Raw genomic sequence first — 20,625 nt, 5'->3', positions numbered from 1 at the left:
GATGAGGCATAAAGGGAAAAACATTTTTATAATTTTATGGGCTTTTTTATAATGTTAGTGAAAACTAAGTATAGATAAGCAACCTGTTTTTTTTTTCCTTTTTGGCCATACCCGACTGTGCTCAGTGCTTACTCCTAAGTTTTGTGCTTCAAATCACTCCTGATGGGCATAGAACCAGAGTCAGCCACTTTCAAGGCAAATGCCCTAACTGTTACCCTACTACTGTCTTGGACATGATAAACAACAGTTTAAAAATCTATGCAATTTTGCCACTCTGTCTCTGAGTTGGTGCTTTTAGCCCATTGGCATTGAGAGAGATTTTTGTCATGAGGTTTTGTGCCATCTTTCTATAGAGGTTTGTTCTGCTTGTTAGGGTTGTCTTGTCTTACAGTAGCCCTTTTTAAGTACTTCTTTTAAGGTTGGTTTTGGATCCATAAAGTACCTGAACTGGTGTTTATCCATGAAACAGTGTATTGTTCTTTCGAGTCTGAGTGAGAGTCTAGCCAGATAAAATATTGTTGGTGAGGCATTCATTTCATTGAGTTTTTTCATTATATCCCACCACTGTCTTCAGGCTCTGACAGTTTCCTCTGATAAGCCTGTTGTAAATCTAAGGGATGCTCCGTTGTATGTGATTTCCATCTTTGAAATACTGCTCGCAATACTGTGTCTCTACCTGTGGGTATTAGCCGCTCTGATTAGAATATATCTTGGAGTCTTTTTATTAGGGTCTCTTTTAGCTGGTACCCTTCAGGCTTCTTAGATCTGGATGCCTGAATTCTCCAGCTCTGGGAACTTCTCAGCAATATCTTTAACTATTACTACTTCATTGGGGGTTGCCTCCCTGTCCTTCTGGTACTCCAGCGATTCTTATGTTGTTCCTCTTGAGTTCATCCCCTAGGTTTCTGATTCACACTAGAGCTATTTTGAGGTCTTTTCCCGTTATATGTTGTTTCCTGTATGCATTCTGCAGCTCATCTTTAAGCTTACTGATTCTGTTTTTGGCTGCTGTCATTCTAATGTTGAGGGCACCCACTCCCACTGAGTTTTTATTTTAATCTGCCAAATTCTTTATTACTGACACTTCTGTTTGTAGCTTTCTTATTTTTGCTTTCATTTCCTCCTGCATTTTATTGACTGTCTGTCCCACTGTTTCTTTCATATCCTCTTTTAATTTACTGGATGTATGTTCCACTGTTTCGTTGAGCTCATTGAACATCCTCAACATTTCATCTCTGAATTCTTTATCGGAAAGATTGTATTATGGGTATTCCCTGTTGAGGCTTCTGGGCTCTTTTCTTCATCTACTCCTTGTGGTGATGGGAGGGAGCCTGGGGACACTGGTGCTGGGAAATGTACACTGGTGGAGGAATGGATGTTGGAATACTGTATGGCTGAAATCCAATCATGAACGGCTTTGTAATGGTCTATCTCACAGTGATTCAATTAAAGTTTTTTTTAAATCTTGCCAAAGTAGATATTGGCTTCCAAAAGGCACTTAGACTATAGGTAAAGGATCTGGATTATGGAATGATGGGACCCACATGAGGACTCCAGCCTCCTCACCATAGAAATGTGCCCACCAAATCTTTAGAAGGCTTTTCAGGCACTATTGGAGAGGTCCTGAACAATTTGCTTTCATTCACAGCAATGTGTGACATGTCTACATTTCAGACTCATGTTGGGCAATCTTGAATCACAGACCACCGAGAGAACATTCTAAAGGTGCCCTAATCCACTCACAGGGATAAATAATGTCCCATCTCTGTTCTACCTTTACCCTTTTATGGTCGTTTCAACTTGAAAGCGCACACTCATCTGTTTTCAGATTCCTAAAGGTATGAGGGGAAAAAATCTAAATATAACAGATGGGTAAGAGCTCATGGTAACTAGAAACCAAAATGTAACTTCATCTTTCCCAGGCCTTAACACCATGGATTTAGTGTAATGGTCTGGCTGAAGACCCTTTGTCTTGATTCCCACAAGAGAAATATTATCCTGGCTTTGATGGATGACAGCTAAGTGTTATTCAAAATTTTATTTTAAGTTGACAGGCATAACCTTTCCCGATTCTAAAGTCAATCAAGAAGGTGTTCTCTAGTATCTTAAAATTTATTACTAAGCATGGTTAAGTATGTCTTTTTTAATGACCCGTCCAACACACTTTTTAAAAATCTAATTCAAATTGTGAATGAACCTCTGAAATGGTTCTCTAAGTTCTAAGGTTCCATGAAATAAAATGCGAAAACTACTAGCTAGAAAGACCCTTGACCAATCAGGGTTTATTATTTCTATAAATAATAAATTCGAGACTTCTACAGGATGCTCTCCTTATTTGGAATTCCTTACTCCTTCCCTTTAAATTTATTTATTCAGGAGGGGGGGTTGTTGAGGCAACATCTGGTGGTCCTCGGAGACTACTCCTGGCTCTGTGCTCAGGGGTGACTCGTAATGCTGCTCAAGGGGATCGTAATGTGGTGTCTGGGGATCAAACTAGGTTCAGATGCATGGAAGACAGGTGCCCTTAACTCCAGTGCAAGTTCTCTGGCCCTTTTCCACCTTCTCCAGCATTTAACGTCAGCCATTGGCACCACTTCTCTCAACCCCAGTTCTCTGGTTTTGCTTATATAAACTAGACCATTGATCCTATACACCAGCTGACCTTCTAGTTTCAACAACACCAAGTCAGTGATCTTGTATCAAGCGATACATATGTGCTTGTATACCTATCATTGAATAAAAGCAATTCAAGTTCCCATTATTCAAATGAGGCTTATTTTCATTATTTTGTATGTTCATTTATTTTTTGAGGGCCACGTCCCACAGTGCTCTGGGGCTATTTCAGGTCTGTGCCTTTGGGCTAGTCCCTGTGAAGTTTGGGGGACAGTGGGGTGCCAAGTATTGAACATGCACATCCCATGAACAAACCATGTGCTCCAGTCCTTTGAGCTATCTCCTTGGTCTCTTAATTCACATACTTAGCATCTCTTCTTAGCCACCACCATAAGAATTGTCAGTATATCAGTGAATCTGATAGCATGTAGAAGAATGTCAAAACTGAAATCATGTCATGTTACATGTGATGAGCTATTCAAGGGTGAATTGTGCAGAGCTCTGTCACAGACTTGGAATCATAATAAAAAATGGAGTAATGGAAGGATGGACATGAGACGAAGCAAACAGTAAAGTATTAATTAAACAATCTGGGTGGGGGGAACAGAAGTGTTCACTACAGAACGTCACCTTTTCAATATGTTTGAAGAATTTCACAATAAACTGTTACGAAGGTCATGATAAATGTTAGAAAGAGATAAGACAAACTTTTTATTAGAGACTATCCTCTAGGAATGTCAGAGCACTGAAATTAGAGCAATTCTGAAATCCCCTGTGTAACATTATGGTAATACTACCATTTGTCACTTCCCAAAATATTGTTCATTCAATTAACTGTACCTCTAGGAAATGCCTAGGAAGCCTCCAGACTAAATAATAAATGATATGGGTTGAAGAGATAGTACAGTGGTTAGGGCACTTGCCTTGCATGCACTGGATACTAGCTCAATCCCCAGCATCACAAATGGTCCCCTGAGCATCTCCAGGAGTAATTCCTGAGTTCAGAACCAGGAGTATCCTGAGCATCACTTGGGTGTAATTCAAAAAACAAAAAGTAATAATAATAAACTTACTATTACTTTTATTGAGCAATAGCACAGCGGGTAGGGCGTTTGCCTTGCACACGGCTGACCTGGGTTTGATTCCCAGAATCCCATATGCTCCCCTGAGCACCGCCAGGAGTAATTCCTGAGTGCAGAGCCAGAAATAACCCTTGCGCATCTCTGGGTATGACCCAAAAATAAAAAAATCAAAAAACAAAAAATTGATATGGAGGACAACATCAGAGAATACATGATAATCCTTGTTCTAAAAGAGGTTCCAGTTTTCTTGAAAAGCAGAGCACAACTTAAGACATCAATATTGACCAAGTCACTGACTCCCTTTGTGCCTTAGACTGTCTCAATAAACACCGGGAGAGGATCAAATGAGTCGGGCCAAGATACAACATAAAGCCTAAGAGATGGGAATAAAATTGGATGATCTCAGGGCTGGAGAGATGGTACAGGAATTAAGGTGCATGCTTTGCATGCGGCTGATCCCAGATGGATCCCAGAACCATATGGTTCAGTCAGGAGCGATCCCTTTAGCAAAGAGCCATAAGATAAGCCCTAAACACTTCTGGGTGTGACCCCAAAGCAAAAACAAACCAAAAAAATACCCCAATAGATAGATAATAAATAAGACATTTTGTTAAAAGTCACAGAAAATGTTGTACTTTTGCCATTTTCAAGCCTGCCATATGAACCCATTGTCAAGAATGGGACTCATCCTCTTCAATTGATCTGCATTGGAACCACTCCGGGAGCAAAATACACTACAGGTACAATTACAGGTCCAAATGGCCAGCTTATGCTGGCTGGTATGTACAACACCCTCATTAGAATCCACAAAGAAAAGCGCCACTGGTTCTGGAGTAGAAACACTAGCTGTAGCTTAATTAAATTATTAATTTGTATCACCAAAGAAATGGAAATATCACATGGTTTAAGAAATGTCTACAGACTTGTGGAGACCACAGATTCTGACCAGAGGACCAAAGGACCATGACTTTTCTACTTAGTTGAGGAAGTTTGACAAAAACCAATGGTTCTTCTAAGAAATGAATAGAATTTAGTGATAGATATTATATAAACTGTGAAGTGAATGTGTTTAATAGGAAAGTGAGGCAACTGTACTAAATGTATTTTATCTATTTCTTCCTTTTTATAAATATAAATTTGTTTTATTCCTAGAGTGATTTATACAAAATTGAAATATCATCAATCCAAGAGATAAAGAAATAAATGATAACTAGTATTATCACAGTTCTCTACACTGACCTTACAACTCAGAAAGATGGTAGTACAATGCTGATGACAATAACAAGGATAAGTGCGCTACTCATTTTGAGCTACTCATTTCAAGTATTGTTAAGGGTTTCAAACTTAACATTTTAATATAATTTTAAAATGTTTGCCCTAAGTTTTGCTTTGTGTACTGACCATAATAAAATTTCTATGACCTAGCCATGACTTCAATCTAATAAAATTCCTCTGTTCATGGTTATAAGACACTAGTCAAGGTTCCATACTCAAGGTGGAACCTAATGGGTATCGAGCATCCGTCTTACAAATGTAGATCTCTTTAACAAGTGAGCATCTCTGTTGAATTCTTTGGTTTTTGCCTTATTATTAGATGATCCAATAAAGGGAGAAAACTTAAAACAGATACCATTATCCATAGAGTTTTAGTATGGTAAGAAATTTTAATAGAAAGGTGAAGTACTCACAAGTTTCTGTTTTGGACTCTAATGGAACTTGATGACAGATCTGAGTATCCTTGGGGAATCTGGGTATCAAGGCACTTAGGTTGCTTTTTCTTTTGCATCTGCCTTTCTGCAGGCAGCCTATATCGATCATTTACTGACTTCTTTGTTTTCGTTTGAAGGTAAATTCACTTATGTAAGTTTTTCCTCAGAGAAGTGAAGTTAAGGGATTTTCAAACAAATTAAACACATGTTAATGAGTACTGCTTTAAGTAAAATCCCTTACTCTGATGTGATTTGGGATAAATAATTATATTTCCTTTTTAGAGCAGGAAATGAATTCGTGTCTCTTTAAGTGTCAAAGCATCATAAAAGAGGGGATAAAGCATTAAAAGGTCATTTGAACCAAGTGAAATCCAGGGTGGTTTGACTCTAGCTACTTAAAGGGTCAAATATCATGTTTTCATTTAATATCAATTGGGTGTAGACAGAGCCCTAGATTTGAATGTTTCAATGTCCAAATCTGACTTTTACTATGGGAAACCTAGTTAAACACAACCTTCATTGTGGACAGCATAGTACAGCAGTACACTTTCAACCTGAAACATGGCTGAACATTCATATGCATGCAAATATATAATCAGATAACAGGGACATTAATTTAAAAATATGTGTTGGAACAATGCATGCATGAAACTATGATTGTATTGTAAATCATGAGACCACAATAAAAAGAGGAAAGCATACATTTAAATGAAATATTTAATCGATGCTCCCATTGTGTTAACATTTTTATAGAAGGTTCTCTTAGAAAAAATTCCCACAAACATTCATACATTAAACAAACAATAGCTCACTGAAAAGAAAACTATTTCCTAGGGTCATCAGTAATGTTGTGTACATGTATTGCTCAGATTTCTGCCAAGTGTTGTCTGAACCTTGATGGGTGATAGTGTAAGAATTCAAGACTGCACACTCCACTTTTCAAGAGTCTGGTTAGGACCTTTACTCTAAATGAACCAGTTTCTCTCCTAAAGTGAAAATGAATTCCTGCTCTATCAGAGGCTGGGAAAGCTCAGAGATGTACAAGAGGTCAAAATTAAGTCCATTAAATCCCAGCCCCAAATTTAGTCACCATAGAGACAGGGCAGATAAATAAACCAGTAACCTTAACAAATGGTCGGCACCTTTGCCAGACATCTTTCTGACTTACATTATTTTTACTTAAGTATCTTTTAGTCCAAACATAACTGACGATGAAGATGACAAAACCAAACAGAATTAGACCCAAAAGAAATAGGAGCACTCAGGCAGGCAAAGGGCAGGCAAGGAGTCAAGAGTACCCCCCCCCCCCTTAGTAATGTGCTCTCTGTTCCCCTTGAAAAACGATTGCAACATGAAGCTCCAGAGGCAATGACATATGGGGAAAATATGTGTTGCTAGAGCCAGAGGAAACCATGTCAGAAAAGAAAAACAGACATGAAGTAAGTGACCTAATTAAAGGAGAAAAGTCTACGTACAGCAGGGAAACAACTGTATATGAAACAGGGCTGCACTAGAGAGGAGTGGTCACTTGTAAGAAGATTTCAGACACAAAGGGAGATTTTGTGAGTTAAATCAGCAGAGGAAATAAAAGGGTATTGCTTCTTTAAGGTGTACATTGACCTGTCAGGCAGGAGGTATCACTGTCTGGCATGGTTACACATCCATGTAAACAAATTTTTGAAACAAGTTTTCAAGAAGCCTCTCTGCCAATCACAGGAAACAGGAGGAAAGAAAAAAATGGCGGCTTTAGATGATGGTACAAAGCAAGCAAGAAGGAAGTATCTCATCAGTAATCCATGTGTAAGCTCTAGGTGGGAGTTCTCAATGGGTCTCTTAGTTCATTACTAAATACCAACGGGGTGAACAAGGGGGAACATGGCTGCTTATGAGGTGGAGTTGACTCCATCAGGTAAAAGCTCAAGATTACCACTCTCTGAAATCTACAAATAATAGAACAATAATACAAACAAAATCTCAAAGTATATCATTTGTCCATGGGCCTTCTAGTCTTTGTCCAATCATACACTATCACTTAATATGATTATAATCATAGCACATAGACAATTCTGCATCTTGTAAAATCCAAGGTTGGATTTTACAAATTATTGTCTATTGCTCTTCAAGCATCAAATGATCATTTTAAACAGATTCATGGAATTCTACTACATAGATGTATCATAGTTGTAGCACTGTAGCACTGTCCTCCCGTTGTTCATCAATTTGCTCAAGCGGACCCCGTAACATCTCTGTTGTGAGACTTGTTACTGTGTTTGGCATATCGAATATGTCTTGGGTAGCTTGCCAGGCTTTGCCGTGCGGGCGAGATACTCTTGGTAGCTTGACAGGCTCTCCAAGAGGGGTAGAGGAATCGAACTCAGGTCAGCCAAGTTGGCTGTGTGCAAGGCAAATTACCCTACCGCTGAGCTATCACTGGAGCCTTTTGGCTAAGATCAAGTGTAGTATCATAGTTACGCATACATCATATAAAAATATTTCTTCTAATAGTGGAGATTTCAGTATATATATTTGGTTTTCAAGCCACACCTGACGGTGCTCAGGACCTACTCCCGGCTCTGCGAGTGCTCCATCTACTGTACTATCACTCCATGCCACTAATACTTTTGTCCTTAACAAGTAACACTGTGATAAATATCCATAACATACAGTATTTTTGATTATATTTTAAAACACTTGGGTTTTCAGAACACATTTTCCAAAGGAAGATTACTGGATCAAAAAGTATCAATTTGCTATATACTACTTACTCAAAAACTTCCCAAAGGCATTTAACCAGTTAAAAATGCAGCATTAAGGAAGTGTTTATTAGTTCAGAGGCAACCATATTAGCATTGTGCTTTTCTGTTTCTGTTGATTTTAAAAAGGTTAAAATGTACTTTGTTGCTGTTTGAATATGCTTGTCTTTGCATACCAGTGAGACTGAACGGTTCTTTCCAGTTATTTACGTTGCGACAGAAAGCAAATGTCCAACTCCCTCCCCCTTTTTCTGTCCCTTCTCCCAACTTGGAAAACTCACTCAACAAACTAGTAAGGAGAGTTCCCATGTGTCACGCTTGAACATCTAAATAAGCTCTGTGCAGAATTGAGAAATTGATTATCTTGTGAAATTCGTCACCAATTTTTTCCTGGTATAATTTTAATTTCATTATTGCCCCATGCTTAACTGTGGGCATGAAGAACAAAAAACTGTGTACCTTTAGAGTACACAATATGATGATCTGGTATATACTCTGTGACATAATCACCACACTCAAATTAGTTCAGATGTTACCTCTTTCAGAGTTTGGTGAGAATATTTAAGGATTACTCTGAACATATTTTTAATATGCTGCCCTCTTTTTCCTTTTTGACTTCTATAATTTGTTTACAAGGCTATCATATAGCTAGAAACTTTGTAATTATCCTATTTTAGTGGTTTCATTTATAAGAGGGCTAAGAGTCTTGTAAATATAATCTCCTGAATTTATAAAAGAAAAAGCCACAGAATCCTCACCTGTGTATTTCTTTACTATCTCTAGACAGTCTATCAGAAGCATTTTTAATCATTTGAATTGTAAAATAAAGGTTAGATTTATCTTTTTTACATGGACTATGCTGCATTAAAAACAGACGATGATTTTTTGGAATGCATCCTGATGCAACTAGAAATGAACTCAGGTTTAGCGATGAAGATTCAACTGTTAATAGGTTGCCTCAAACTGCCTTCTCTTTCTCTGGCCAAAATGGGAAGATAATAGAAACTTCACTACATGGATCTGTTCTTACAATTGCTTAGTGGTCCCCTTGCTAGGAGAGATAGTAAAGTAGGTAGGGCACTTGCCTTGCCTTGCTTTACCCAAATTCAATCCACAGCACCACATTTGGTAGTGATCCGTGAGTGCAGAACCAGGAATAAGCTCTAAACACCACTGGGTATGGCCAAAAAACTTACTAAATAAATTAAAACCCCTTGTTACTTAAAAAGAAACTAGGTCTTCTGACCGGTGGAGTGTTGCCTGGTTGGAATCACAGACCCTCAGTTCCTATTCCATATTTCCTGTATCAGACTGCCATGTTCAAGTTTGAGAAGAACTGAGGATAACCACAAGCAATCCTCCCAAATAAATGATAAAAATCCATATTCTATACTCTGTTGATGAATTCTTTTTTAATAAGGAATCACCAGAAGGTGTCCCTTCCCTCAAACATTTTAATGAACTCCTCTTTTCAAAAAAACTCCTTTCAAATGACCCTCACTCAAAACTGTGCACCTGAAAATTAACAAATCGACTTTTTTGGGGGGAAGCATGGTTCTAAGTTTGCGGATTTAATTTCACCTAGGCCTGGGGAGGACAAATCATTTGCCCCAAAGAGCTAGTCTTATCAATGGGCAGATAATTCCAGTAATAAGAACCTGCTCTTTTCCTTCATGTGAAAGAGACAACAGAAAGTGGCAGTAACTGTGACAAATTTCAGAGTTAATGCTCTATCTAAAGATACTGCAGCTATTTGGCTCCAGCAGAATGTTGCCAAATAGGAATGCAGGATCAGTCTTGTGAGATCTTCTGGTATTTTCATAGAAGCTAAAACTCCAATTTTTTTCAAATGTGAAAACTCTTCATTTGTTAAATGGTAGCCATTTGCTTAAAAATGAAAAGAACACCTCTGTGTGCCAGATCCAGCCCACCAGTTTGAGACCTTGGCTCCAGACTGATAATTTTTAAACTCTTTAAGCCTGTGTAGACCATCTGTGCTGATTGTCATACTTACAATTAAGTGTTCCGCGAAGAGAGGTCACATCAATATAAATGGCAGAACTCAAATCACTATGGCTACTGTATTTAAGATTTTTGTCAATATTAAAAAACTGCCAAATCAATGCTGAAAGTGACCATATGTCAGTGATACAAATATTTCCTAGATATAAAATACATGTCTCATTAATTAACAATATTGTCATTGCTGTAGAAACAAATTACATAGAATGGTAGCCGGCTCATGTACATACTAAAGAATGACGTTGTGTTCCAAATTTTGTTCCAAATAATTCCCTAACTGCATGTCAGCCAAATGGAGCCATTTCCAAGTTCTTGAATTATAAAGTGTATCTATGACAAAGGCTGTATTAAACATAAAACGGAACACATTATCATTAAAACACAAAACTTAAAATACCCTCAGTGGAAATTGCGAGGTCTACTTTCCAAAACTGTTCAATTATTCCAAACAAACTTTGAAAAAAAATTGAGTGTGAAATACACAGTTTACAGTTGTTTTCATTTGGGGGGGCATGTGGGTCCCAGGCACAGCTGCCTCCCAAGCGATGGTGACATTCTTGATTGTTTGCACATGCTATGAAGGGCAGAGCGCACAGGCTCAAGACAGCAGATTAGACACAGGGACTTGGAACTGTACCTCTGAACCCATTCTGTTCCACTCCACACTAGGCAACATAATTAAAACAAAACCAAGGGTAACTTTGGCTTCCTCATCTGCAAGGTGAAAATCATCTCAGGCTGTAACTATATTGGAAGAATATCCGTCTCCCATGTAATTATTCTTGTTGTTCACATGTCTACATACCTGGTCTGGTACCTAAGAGGCTGGATGAACGAATGAAATTAAGGAATGGGAGAGAAACCTCATTCCTCATCTTGACTACTGGACTAAAGTTTTATGGGAATCTTTGACATTTCTGTCAGGGTGAAACAACTGATGAGATTCCATTCGAGGAATTCAACTGAGAAACACATGCTCTAAAAGGAAACTCAAAGATACTAAATTTGGGTCAGGTTAGAGATGACATTGGAGTTATTTCTCATATCATAAAACCACTTCAAATATGTTTGAAACACTTCAGTTACAATCTTCACCTAGTTCTATTTAAGCTTCGACTGATGACATGTGTCAAAGTGTTGGCCTCTGCGGAAATACTAAAGAAAACAATGCATGTAAAGGACCATGCTTCACATTCTCAGCCTTTCCAACTAAATTGATGGGAGGATGTTCCCCCCACCACCATCTGTTAGTTCCTTAAACAATCTAGACACTGGAAAATTAAAGATTAAGAGCCATGAAAGGGCACAGAGCTTAAAAAATCAGTGTTCTGTAGAGCGAGCAACATGCTTTTCAACTGACAGAGAGTCCCTCAGAGGAACAGTAGAGTTGAGAGTCTCCCACTTGAGGCAAAGCCATTCTGCTTTGGTATTGTCTATGGAAGTTAGACCTAAGGATACATTTGAACTTACTAGGTTTCGACCATTAAAAAGTAAGTCCGAAAGCAACCACTTTAGGGAAAGGCTATGAGTGATTAACTATGCCAGGGCTTCAACCCAAGATGGAAGCATCCATCTCTGGCTGCTAAGAAAAACTTCTGAAGTTTTTACTATCAAACCAGAGGAACGTCTGTCCTGGGTAGGACTTCCCACTATCACTGATAAAATTCAGCTGGATAAAAATTTCAAAAGGAAAACATGTTCTTCCCTGCCCCCCCCCCCTTATTAACTTTGGGTATTTGACGATAACGTTTTTTGGTTTTTGTTGTTGTTTTTTTTATGTTTTATGTTTTTTGTTGTTTTGTGTTTTTTTATGTTTTATGTTGTTTTATGTTTTTGTTTTATGTTGTTTTTGTTGTTGTTTTAATTTTTTAAATTTTATTAAATCACTGTGAGATAGAGCATTATGCAGCTGTTCATAATTGGGTGTCAGTCATACAATGTTCCAACACCCATGCCTCTATCTGAAGATAATTTTTTTTTACTTTTTCGGTCACACCTGGCGATGCTCAGGGGTTACTCCTGGCTTTGCACTCAGGAAATCACTCCTGACAGTGCTCAGTTCAGGGGCCCATATGGGATGCTAGGAATCAAACCCAGGTTGGCCGCGTGCAAGGCAAACGCCCTACCCGCTGTGCTATCACTCCAGCCCCAAGATAATGTTTTGAAATTGTGACAAGTCCTGTTATCCAAGTAGAATGTAACAAAAGCGCTATCTCCATCTAGTGGATACCTACCCTAAATGAAATAAAAGGGCATCTCCTTATTGTAGGATGTTGATGGAAAGGGGTGAGGAAAGCAAATTCACAGGTCGAAATTGGACCTCTGGACTAAGCTGGGGTTGGCAACGGTCATATCCTCTCTTGTAAAGTCAAGTGAAGACTGGGGCACAGAAAGGCTGGGGTCACTGACTTTGTGCCTGGATGGCCCATCTTTGAGATCCCCTCCCTTTTTATTATTTGCAAAGGGAAATGGCCAGTCGCCAAGGGGGAAATAACTAACCCTGGATCTGCACAACAGATCCAGAGGCCACCATAGCTAAACGAGAAATGAAAGGTCAGCTTGAATGGCTTTCCACCTAGCTGGGCTGTTCAGAAATTGTGTACAAATCAGAAACAATTTTGCTGGCACGTGATAATACTAAATCACCAGGAGGGCCTCTTTGTGAGTTCCTATCGCCCAATTTTCAGTGCCACTGCCACACCTGGGCTTCTTTCACCTGGAGGCATAAAATTTCCAGGCAGCTGACTAGGTCATCCCACATTCTCATGGCTATCTGTCAGCAGAAATCTCCCTTCAGGTCAGCATTTGCTCTGTGCCGCTTTCCTGCTCCCTAATGTTCACGCAGTGACTGGAGCAGATCTGCTCAAGCGGCCCTTTTCACAAATTTCTTGTGCTGAACACGGTCGCTTGTTGTGCCCCCCCGCCCCGCCCGCTCACCAATGAAAAGCAAATGAGCTTATTTATCACCTTGGAAAGGCATCCCCCAAGGATCCAGTCATTAGAATAAACAGTGATACCGGTTGAGACCATTAAAATGAAGCCTCTTCCTTTGATCTCAAAACTGAGATCACTAAGCAGTGTGGGGAGTGGTTTGGGGACATAAGAGATGACATAAGGACAGTGGTGGAGAGGGGTCATGGATCTTTTGGTGGTAGTGTACAGTAACTTGAACATCAAAACCATGAAAGTTCACAATATTATAAATAACCAGGGGATCTAAGTGGCAATAGAAATGTTTAAGGTAAAATAAATTTAAAAAGCCTTGTAGACCTATTGTCTGAACAGAGGTCTTTATACAATGCCTGCCCTAAAATCACACACTAGCAGACTGGATATAGCGTAAGAATTGGTGACGACCAGTATGACTTACCTCACACAGGATGTGTGGCAAATGGGACGGACTCAGCAAAGGGAGGATAGAGTTGATGACAATGTCCCACGTGCCTAAGTCAGGACAGAATGAGAATCAAGAGGCAAAGTTAACTTTTCGGATGAAAAGTCAGAACTTCGCAAAATCCAAAGTTGACTTCCTTTGAGATGGCCCAGGAGAAAAATTCTACTTCTTATCCATAACCCTTAAAAGTCAAAGGAAAACGGTCATGAGGGTCTGTATAACTCACCCCACCAGTACATACACACAGTCTGTTTATCATCTAACATTGCTCCGGCATCGGATCTGGCTCCCTCATTATCAAGCTGGATTCGCTCAAACACTCAGCATTGTTAGCAGAGTGAGCTCATGGTCTATTTCAGTTTTAAATGAACATTTGGCAATCACCCGGGTAATCAAAACAAATGACTCAGTCGTTTAGAATAGATTTATTAGTTGAGCCCTTTTTTCCCCTCTTTTAACGTCTTTAGAATATTTGGCCACAGGAGGGCTCAGATCCAGGCAGAACGTAGCACACAAGTCACCAGAGGAATATTTAGAGGCGTTGCCATGGCAACGAGGTACAGTGTGACTGCTCTCCAACCAACAACAGGATCAGGATGCAGACGGTGGGGAGGTGCAACCTGGTGCTGATGCTTTCCCAGCCCTGGAAACAGGTGTGCTCTGGGCTTTTCCTACCGGGACACAAAGATTAAGGTCCATGTGGTACTCTCCCGTTACCCAGGCAGCTTCCCTACTGGCATGTTGCCATTACTGCCTCATCCTCAATATCCCACCCCCAAGTCCCTGATTGAAAGAGGATTGGCTGGAATTAAGGAAAAAGAAGACTGATCACTGCCCCAAGTGTAAAATCCTACAACTCATCCCAAATGCACCTTTGTATCAGTTGGGATGTGTACACCAGCCAATGAAATCAGAGAGAAGCCCTGCTCCTCAAGAGAACAGCCCCTGTCTGCTCTGTTCACTGCTTCCAGGTCCAGAATAGTTGCTTGGCATACAGGATGCTCACAAGAAGTACTAAGCAAATGAAAGAGACCACGTAAACCACAACCACAAAAGAAAATGCCCAAATTATGGCAGGCATCTGCCAGCACTGGGCCACAATCGGACTGCCCCCAACCTGATTCTCAGTAGATCATCAAATAAGCAGTGGCTAAAGAGAAAACAAAGTCAATCTACACCAAGGTTGCACTGAACATCACCAATAGGCTGCGTTTGACTCTAAGGAAAGTGTTCTTAAGTGCCAAGTCAAATGCCTAGAAGAAGGCCAGTCTATTCCAGGGGCGAACTTAATTTTCAAAAGTGAATATTTGAAAGGGGCAGACTTTAGAAGAAAACCCCGGGCCGGAGTAACAGTACAGAGGGTAGGGCATTTGCCTTGCACAAGGCCGACCTAGGTTCGATCCCTGGCATCCCATATGGTTCCCCCAAGCACTGCCAGGAATAATTCCTGAGTGCAGAGCCAGGAATAACCCCTGAGCATTGCTGTGTGTGACCCAAAAAGAAAAACAAAACAAAACAAAAACACCAAGTCTTTAGAAGAAACCCTCTGAGTCTTTTACCTAATTTACATAGAAACAGAATTTTTGAAATTTGAATTGGCTTGGGTTTGATGGCCACATCCAGCAGTCTTAGGACTTACTCCTGGACCTGTGATCAGGGGTCATGTCTGGCAACGTTTAGGGGATGATATGCATTGCCCAGGAGCAAAACTGGGTCAGCCACATGGAAGGCCTTAAACCCTGTACTGTCCCTCCACCCTTACACTATTTCCTCTTTTTTTTTGCTTTTTGGGTCACACCCAGCAATGCTCAGGGGTTACTCCTGACTCTGCACTCAGGAATTACTCCTGGTGGTGCTCAGAGGACCATAAGGGATGCTGGGAATAGAACTCTGGTCGATTGCGTGCGAGGTAATCACCCTATCTGCTGTACTATCACTCTAGCCCCACACTATTTTCTCTTACTCTCTCCTATGGGACTGATTATTTCTGGAGATGGAGCTTCTAATACGTCCTGTATTGTTCTTGAAGGAAGCTGGTTCTTGCCTTAAAAAATAGATTTGTTAGTTGAGCCCTTTCTTTAAAGAACCAGGATGGCTTCCTTCCCAAGAATATAAATCTGCTATTACTTCCCCCAACCTTTGTTTATTTAATCCCCACTTCTACAAATTCAGGCTTTGAGGTAAAACAATCTGTCTTCTAAGTAACCACCTTTAAGTCAAACTTTCATTGCACTTTCCCTGATATCCTCCAGGGGGCAGAAGAGAGAAAGGTCAAAGGCTGGGCAGGCAAAATAATCATACTGGAGTCTAATGGGGGCCCCTGCTGGAGACATCTTAAGTTCCCTAGCTCATGTTTCCCCCATCAAGAGCTGGTCGGTGAGGAATTAGAAAAATGTCCAGGGAGCTTTTAGCTACCCATGCAGCTCTATTGTCTGCGCTTGATTGCTTTTGGTCTGGCGCACTTAACTCTCAGTTGGGGCTGGAAGGCGGAAGACACCCATGGAAGGTCGCTTGATGCCTGCATTTTTTTTCAGTCTGTGCTGTGCAACTGTGTCTCCGACCAGACACAATCCAAGTTGTGTTGATGATCTTGCGCAAGAATGAATGTGAACAGCAGCCAAACACACTGGAGGGAATGTGATGACAGCAAAGTAATCCAAAATAAAACTCAAACACTTTAGGGTCAGACATGCTTTAAAATAAATCATGTTAAACTCATCCTGTCCTGACAGAATTAATAAGTAAAATTAGACAAACCATTTGTATTATTCCAGAGGAATCCAGTAGCGGTGTACGAGAGACCATTATCCGCCACAATAACTCTCCTGAATGTTTAACAATAGCATCGTGGTCGTGGACACTAGTGACTCACCCTTGTACTACAGACAGCCAAGCTTCAATGCCCCCTCCTGCCAATCACTAATCAACTGGGTGAATTCTATGGAAAAAATAAAAATCCGGAGACAGCAGCTGTCTGAATCGACCTGAAAGACTAGTTCAATCACTCAAAATGGATGAGCTCCACAGAACCATTGTCTCCTCCAAATTCTTTGGATGTGATTGTCATGGTAACCGTTCCTTAATCATGTCCTTCAGAATATGCTCTCCCACTTCAGTAACCAAAGAGCAATGAACCCCAAATATCTTCTAAATGAGGTAGCCTTGGGATGGCGACGGGCAGTTTCGACTTCTTATTTCTCCCACTTTGAAATGCTTAGCCTACTGGGGAAGTCGGAAAGGGAGCCACATATGTGCCAGGAATTGCTCCAAACACATCTGAAATGTTACCATCAAATGCAGTCATTAATACAAATGAGATGGTCACTGGCTCATTTCCTTTAGCAGAAGAACTGATAAACGCGTTCTCAGTCGGCAACAATAATTTATTTTTTGAAATAAACAGGGCTGATAAAAGATACCTCATTTTTAATAACTTCAACATAATCAAGATCTGGGACACAATCAAGTTTCTCACACTGTCTTAACTTAATAAATAAACAGGAGCCCAAAGACTCTTGCTGGTTATGGAAATATAATAAAATCTAATTTTAGGTCCTTAGATTGAGATTTTATGTGACTTACACATACTATGTCTTGAAGATCACGTGACACACCAGTCAACAGTTATTTCATATGATATTCCTTACAATTTAAGGAATTGTAAGGACTGGAGCGATAGCACAGCGGGTAGGGCGTTCGCCTTACAAGCGGCCAACATGGCCGACCCGAGTTCGATTCCTCCGCCCCTCTCGGAGAGCCCGGCAAGCTACCGAGAGTATTGGATATGCCAGACACAGTAACAACAAAGTCTCCAATGGAGACGTTACTGGGCCCGCTCCAGCAAATCGACGATCAACGGGAGGGCCTTTACCTTTACCTTATTCCTTACAATTTAGGGTTTTTATCTCTAAACAGTTTTTTAAAAGTTATCTACTAGAGCCAGGGGGAGTTGAGAGGGATGGGTATTGGAGTTCTTGGCAGAGGGAGTGAGTACACTGGTGATGAGTGTGGTGTTGGATTATGTGCATAAGGAACAATATTAGTAGTATCATAAATCAGAGAAGCTCAATCAATACAAAAAATAAAGGTATCTATTAGATATGCCATCCTTTTAAAGCTGTAATAGTTTAAAATTTTCACCTACATTTTTTTCAGTCCCTTCAGAAAACTAAAAAAAGTTGACCAAAACTCTTGGTAATCTCTTTTTTAGATAAAACTCTTATTTTATTAAAATGAAATTAAAATAAAAAACCTTTATTAAAATTAAAAAAAACTAAAAAGAGTTTTTTATTTCATTAAACTCTTTTTAGGTAAGACTCTCTTACCTAAAAAGAATCTTCTTATATAAAACTCTTTTAGCACTGTCCTGTAGCACTGTCTTCCCGTTGTTCATCAATTTGCTCAAGTGGGCACCAGTAACGTCTCTATTGCGAGACTTGTTGTTACTGTTTTTGGCATATCAAATACGTCACGGGTAGCTTGCCAGGCTTTGCTGTGCGGGCAGGATACTCTGGTAGCTTGTAGGGCTCTCCGAGAGGGGCGGAGGAATTGAACCCGGGTCGGCCACGTGCAAGGCAAACACCCTACCTGCTGTGCTATCGCTCCAGCCCATAAACTCTTTTATCTTTTAGAACTCTTTTGAGATAATTTTTTTGCTGAATTCTTTTCAGGTTTATCAAAACTTGGTAAACGAGGCTTTACCAAATTTGCATTGAGATAGATGTAACCTTTTAAAGCATTAAATCTGCTTTTATAAGTTTCCAAAATAGTGAAAAAAAGGTCTTCTATACAGTGAAAACTAAAAGGCATTACTAAAATAAAAAGAAGATACAAAGGAACAAAGGGACATTCTGTATTTATAGATTGGAGGAGTAAACATTATTAAAATGGCCAACTCACCCAAGAAATTGACAGTCTGTCTAATCCCTATAAAACTACCAGTGGAGGGGCCAGAGCAAGAGTACAGTGGGTAAGGCTCTAGCTTTGCATGTGGCCAACCACATGCTGCCACAGACTGTATACCTGGCATTCCATATGTTCCCCGAGGTCACCGGAAGTGATTCCTGAGTTCAGAGCCAGGAGCAACCCCTGAGCATCTCTAGGTATGGCCTATAAAGTCAAAAAACAAACAAACAAACAAAAAAACAAAGCAAAAAAACAACTCTACCAATGGAGTTTTTAAAGGAAAAAAGAAACTCTGGAATTTGTGTGGTGTCACAAATAGTCAAAGTTTTCCTGAAAAAAAGGGGAGAATGCAACAATAATAAAACAGTATGATACGGGAACAAAAGCCGGCAAAAAGCCAGAGGAAAAGAACAGAGTACCTATAAATAAAGGCTCACATATATGGAAACTCCAGTCTATGATAAAGGTGCCAAGACCAGAGAATGAGGAAAAGAAAAACCTCTTCAACAAATGATATTAGAAGCACATGACAGTTACATGGCAAAAAACAAAATACAAAAGATCACTGTTTAACACATATACAAAATAACTCAAAATAAACAAAGGACTTAGATATTAGACTTAAATCCATAAAATATATCTGAGAAATAAAAAAAGAAGTTATGAACTCCAGGATCCCAATGTCAGAGATATATTTGGAGACAAAACTCCAACGGCAGAGTAAAAGCAAGGGAAAACAAATGGGACTACATCAAATCAAAAGGCTCTGCACATTGAATCAAACCACCAAAATACAAAAAAGGCAACCTGCAATTAGGAGAGGATGTCAGCATGTCACTCATTTGACAAGGAATTGATATTAAAAATACATAATATATCACTCATACATCACTCAACCATAGTAGCAAGCCACCCAGCTAAAACCTTGAACAGGCAAAAGACCTGAAAAACACTTCTCCAAGTCATACTGAGGGCACCAAGACTCATGACAAAGTGCTCAATATCACTTATATTAGGGAAATGTGAATGATAACAATGAGATATCACCTCTGGTGAAAATGGCTTATATCAGAGAGACAGGAATCAAGTGTTGGTGAGAATGTAGAGCAAAAGAACCCGGATACTATGCTGGTTGAATCTAAATTGCTGTACCCTGGGGGCTGAAGCAATAGCACAGCGGGTAGGGTGTTTGCCTTGTATGCGACTGACCCAGGTTCAATTCCCAGCATCCCATATGGTCCCCCAAGTACTGCCAGGAGTAATTCCTGAGTGCATGAGTCAGGAGTACCCCTGTCTATCGCCAGATGTGACCCAAAAAGCAAAAATAAAAATTGCTGTAGCCTCTATGGAAAAAAGCACAGAGAACCCTTAACAAACAAAATACAGAATTGCCATATAATCCAGAAATATCACTCCTAGACATTTACACTAATCATATGAAAACACTAATATGAAGAAATATTTTCATCCCTATGTTCACAGCAGTAAAATTCATGGACTCCACCTCAGTGCTTATCCAGAGAGGACTGGATAAAGAAGCTCTGGCATGGGCTTGGGATGTGGCTCAGTGGTACTATACTTGTCTTGTGAAACCCTGAGTTCAATTCCTAGGCACTGCATACTCTCCCAAACATCACCAGGATAATCCTTAAGTACTTATCCAGCCCCCAGAGAACCCCAGGTGTGGCCCTCAAACAAACAAAATAGAAGTTATATTGTATTTTTATTCACTGGAATATTACTCTGCCATCAAAAGAGGGTAGTGTGCTTTTGGGGACTAACTGGACAGACTCTGAGATGATGAAAGTAAGGTAAAGAAATCAGGAAGTGAAATGCAGTTACTAGATGGTTTTACTCATATGTGGAATCTAAATCACTGAAGCAAACTATTAACACCAGTGAAACTAACTCTTAGACTTGTTAAAACCAACCATGGTGGCTACTGGAGGGAAAATGGGCAGGTAGGGGGAAAGAGCAGAGGGATCTTCTATAGGGTGGGGTTGCAGTGGCCCTTGAAGTGATGGGAGTGGTCACAATGACACACAGAGATGCAAAGCTATACCTCTGAAATTCTGTAATATTGCAAACTAGTGATGAATTAATTATTTAAAAAAGGAAAACCAGAAACTCTTTGTAACATTTTTTTT

The 20,625-nt window shown here is 39.8% G+C and overlaps 1 protein-coding gene across 2 annotated transcripts in view; it reads right to left on the bottom strand.

The window, feature by feature from the left end:
* Nucleotides 1–20,625, bottom strand: part of FHL1 (four and a half LIM domains 1) — a 75,805-nt gene that overhangs the window by 33,405 nt on the left and 21,775 nt on the right. The window contains exon 2 of one of the 2 annotated variants that reach the window (XM_056130309.1): nt 13,550–13,623. The exons of the other annotated variant lie outside the window; for it this stretch is intronic. The gene's annotated coding sequence lies outside the window, so the exon portion shown is untranslated. The remainder of the gene's footprint in view (nt 1–13,549; nt 13,624–20,625) is intronic. 2 annotated transcript variants of the gene reach the window in all.

This window comes from Sorex fumeus, unplaced genomic scaffold, assembly GCF_029834395.1.
Source record: "Sorex fumeus unplaced genomic scaffold, SorFum_2.1 ptg000075l, whole genome shotgun sequence".
In the NCBI taxonomy this organism is placed as follows: Eukaryota; Metazoa; Chordata; class Mammalia; order Eulipotyphla; family Soricidae; genus Sorex; species Sorex fumeus.
This window is presented reverse-complemented; position numbering and strand designations above follow the sequence as displayed.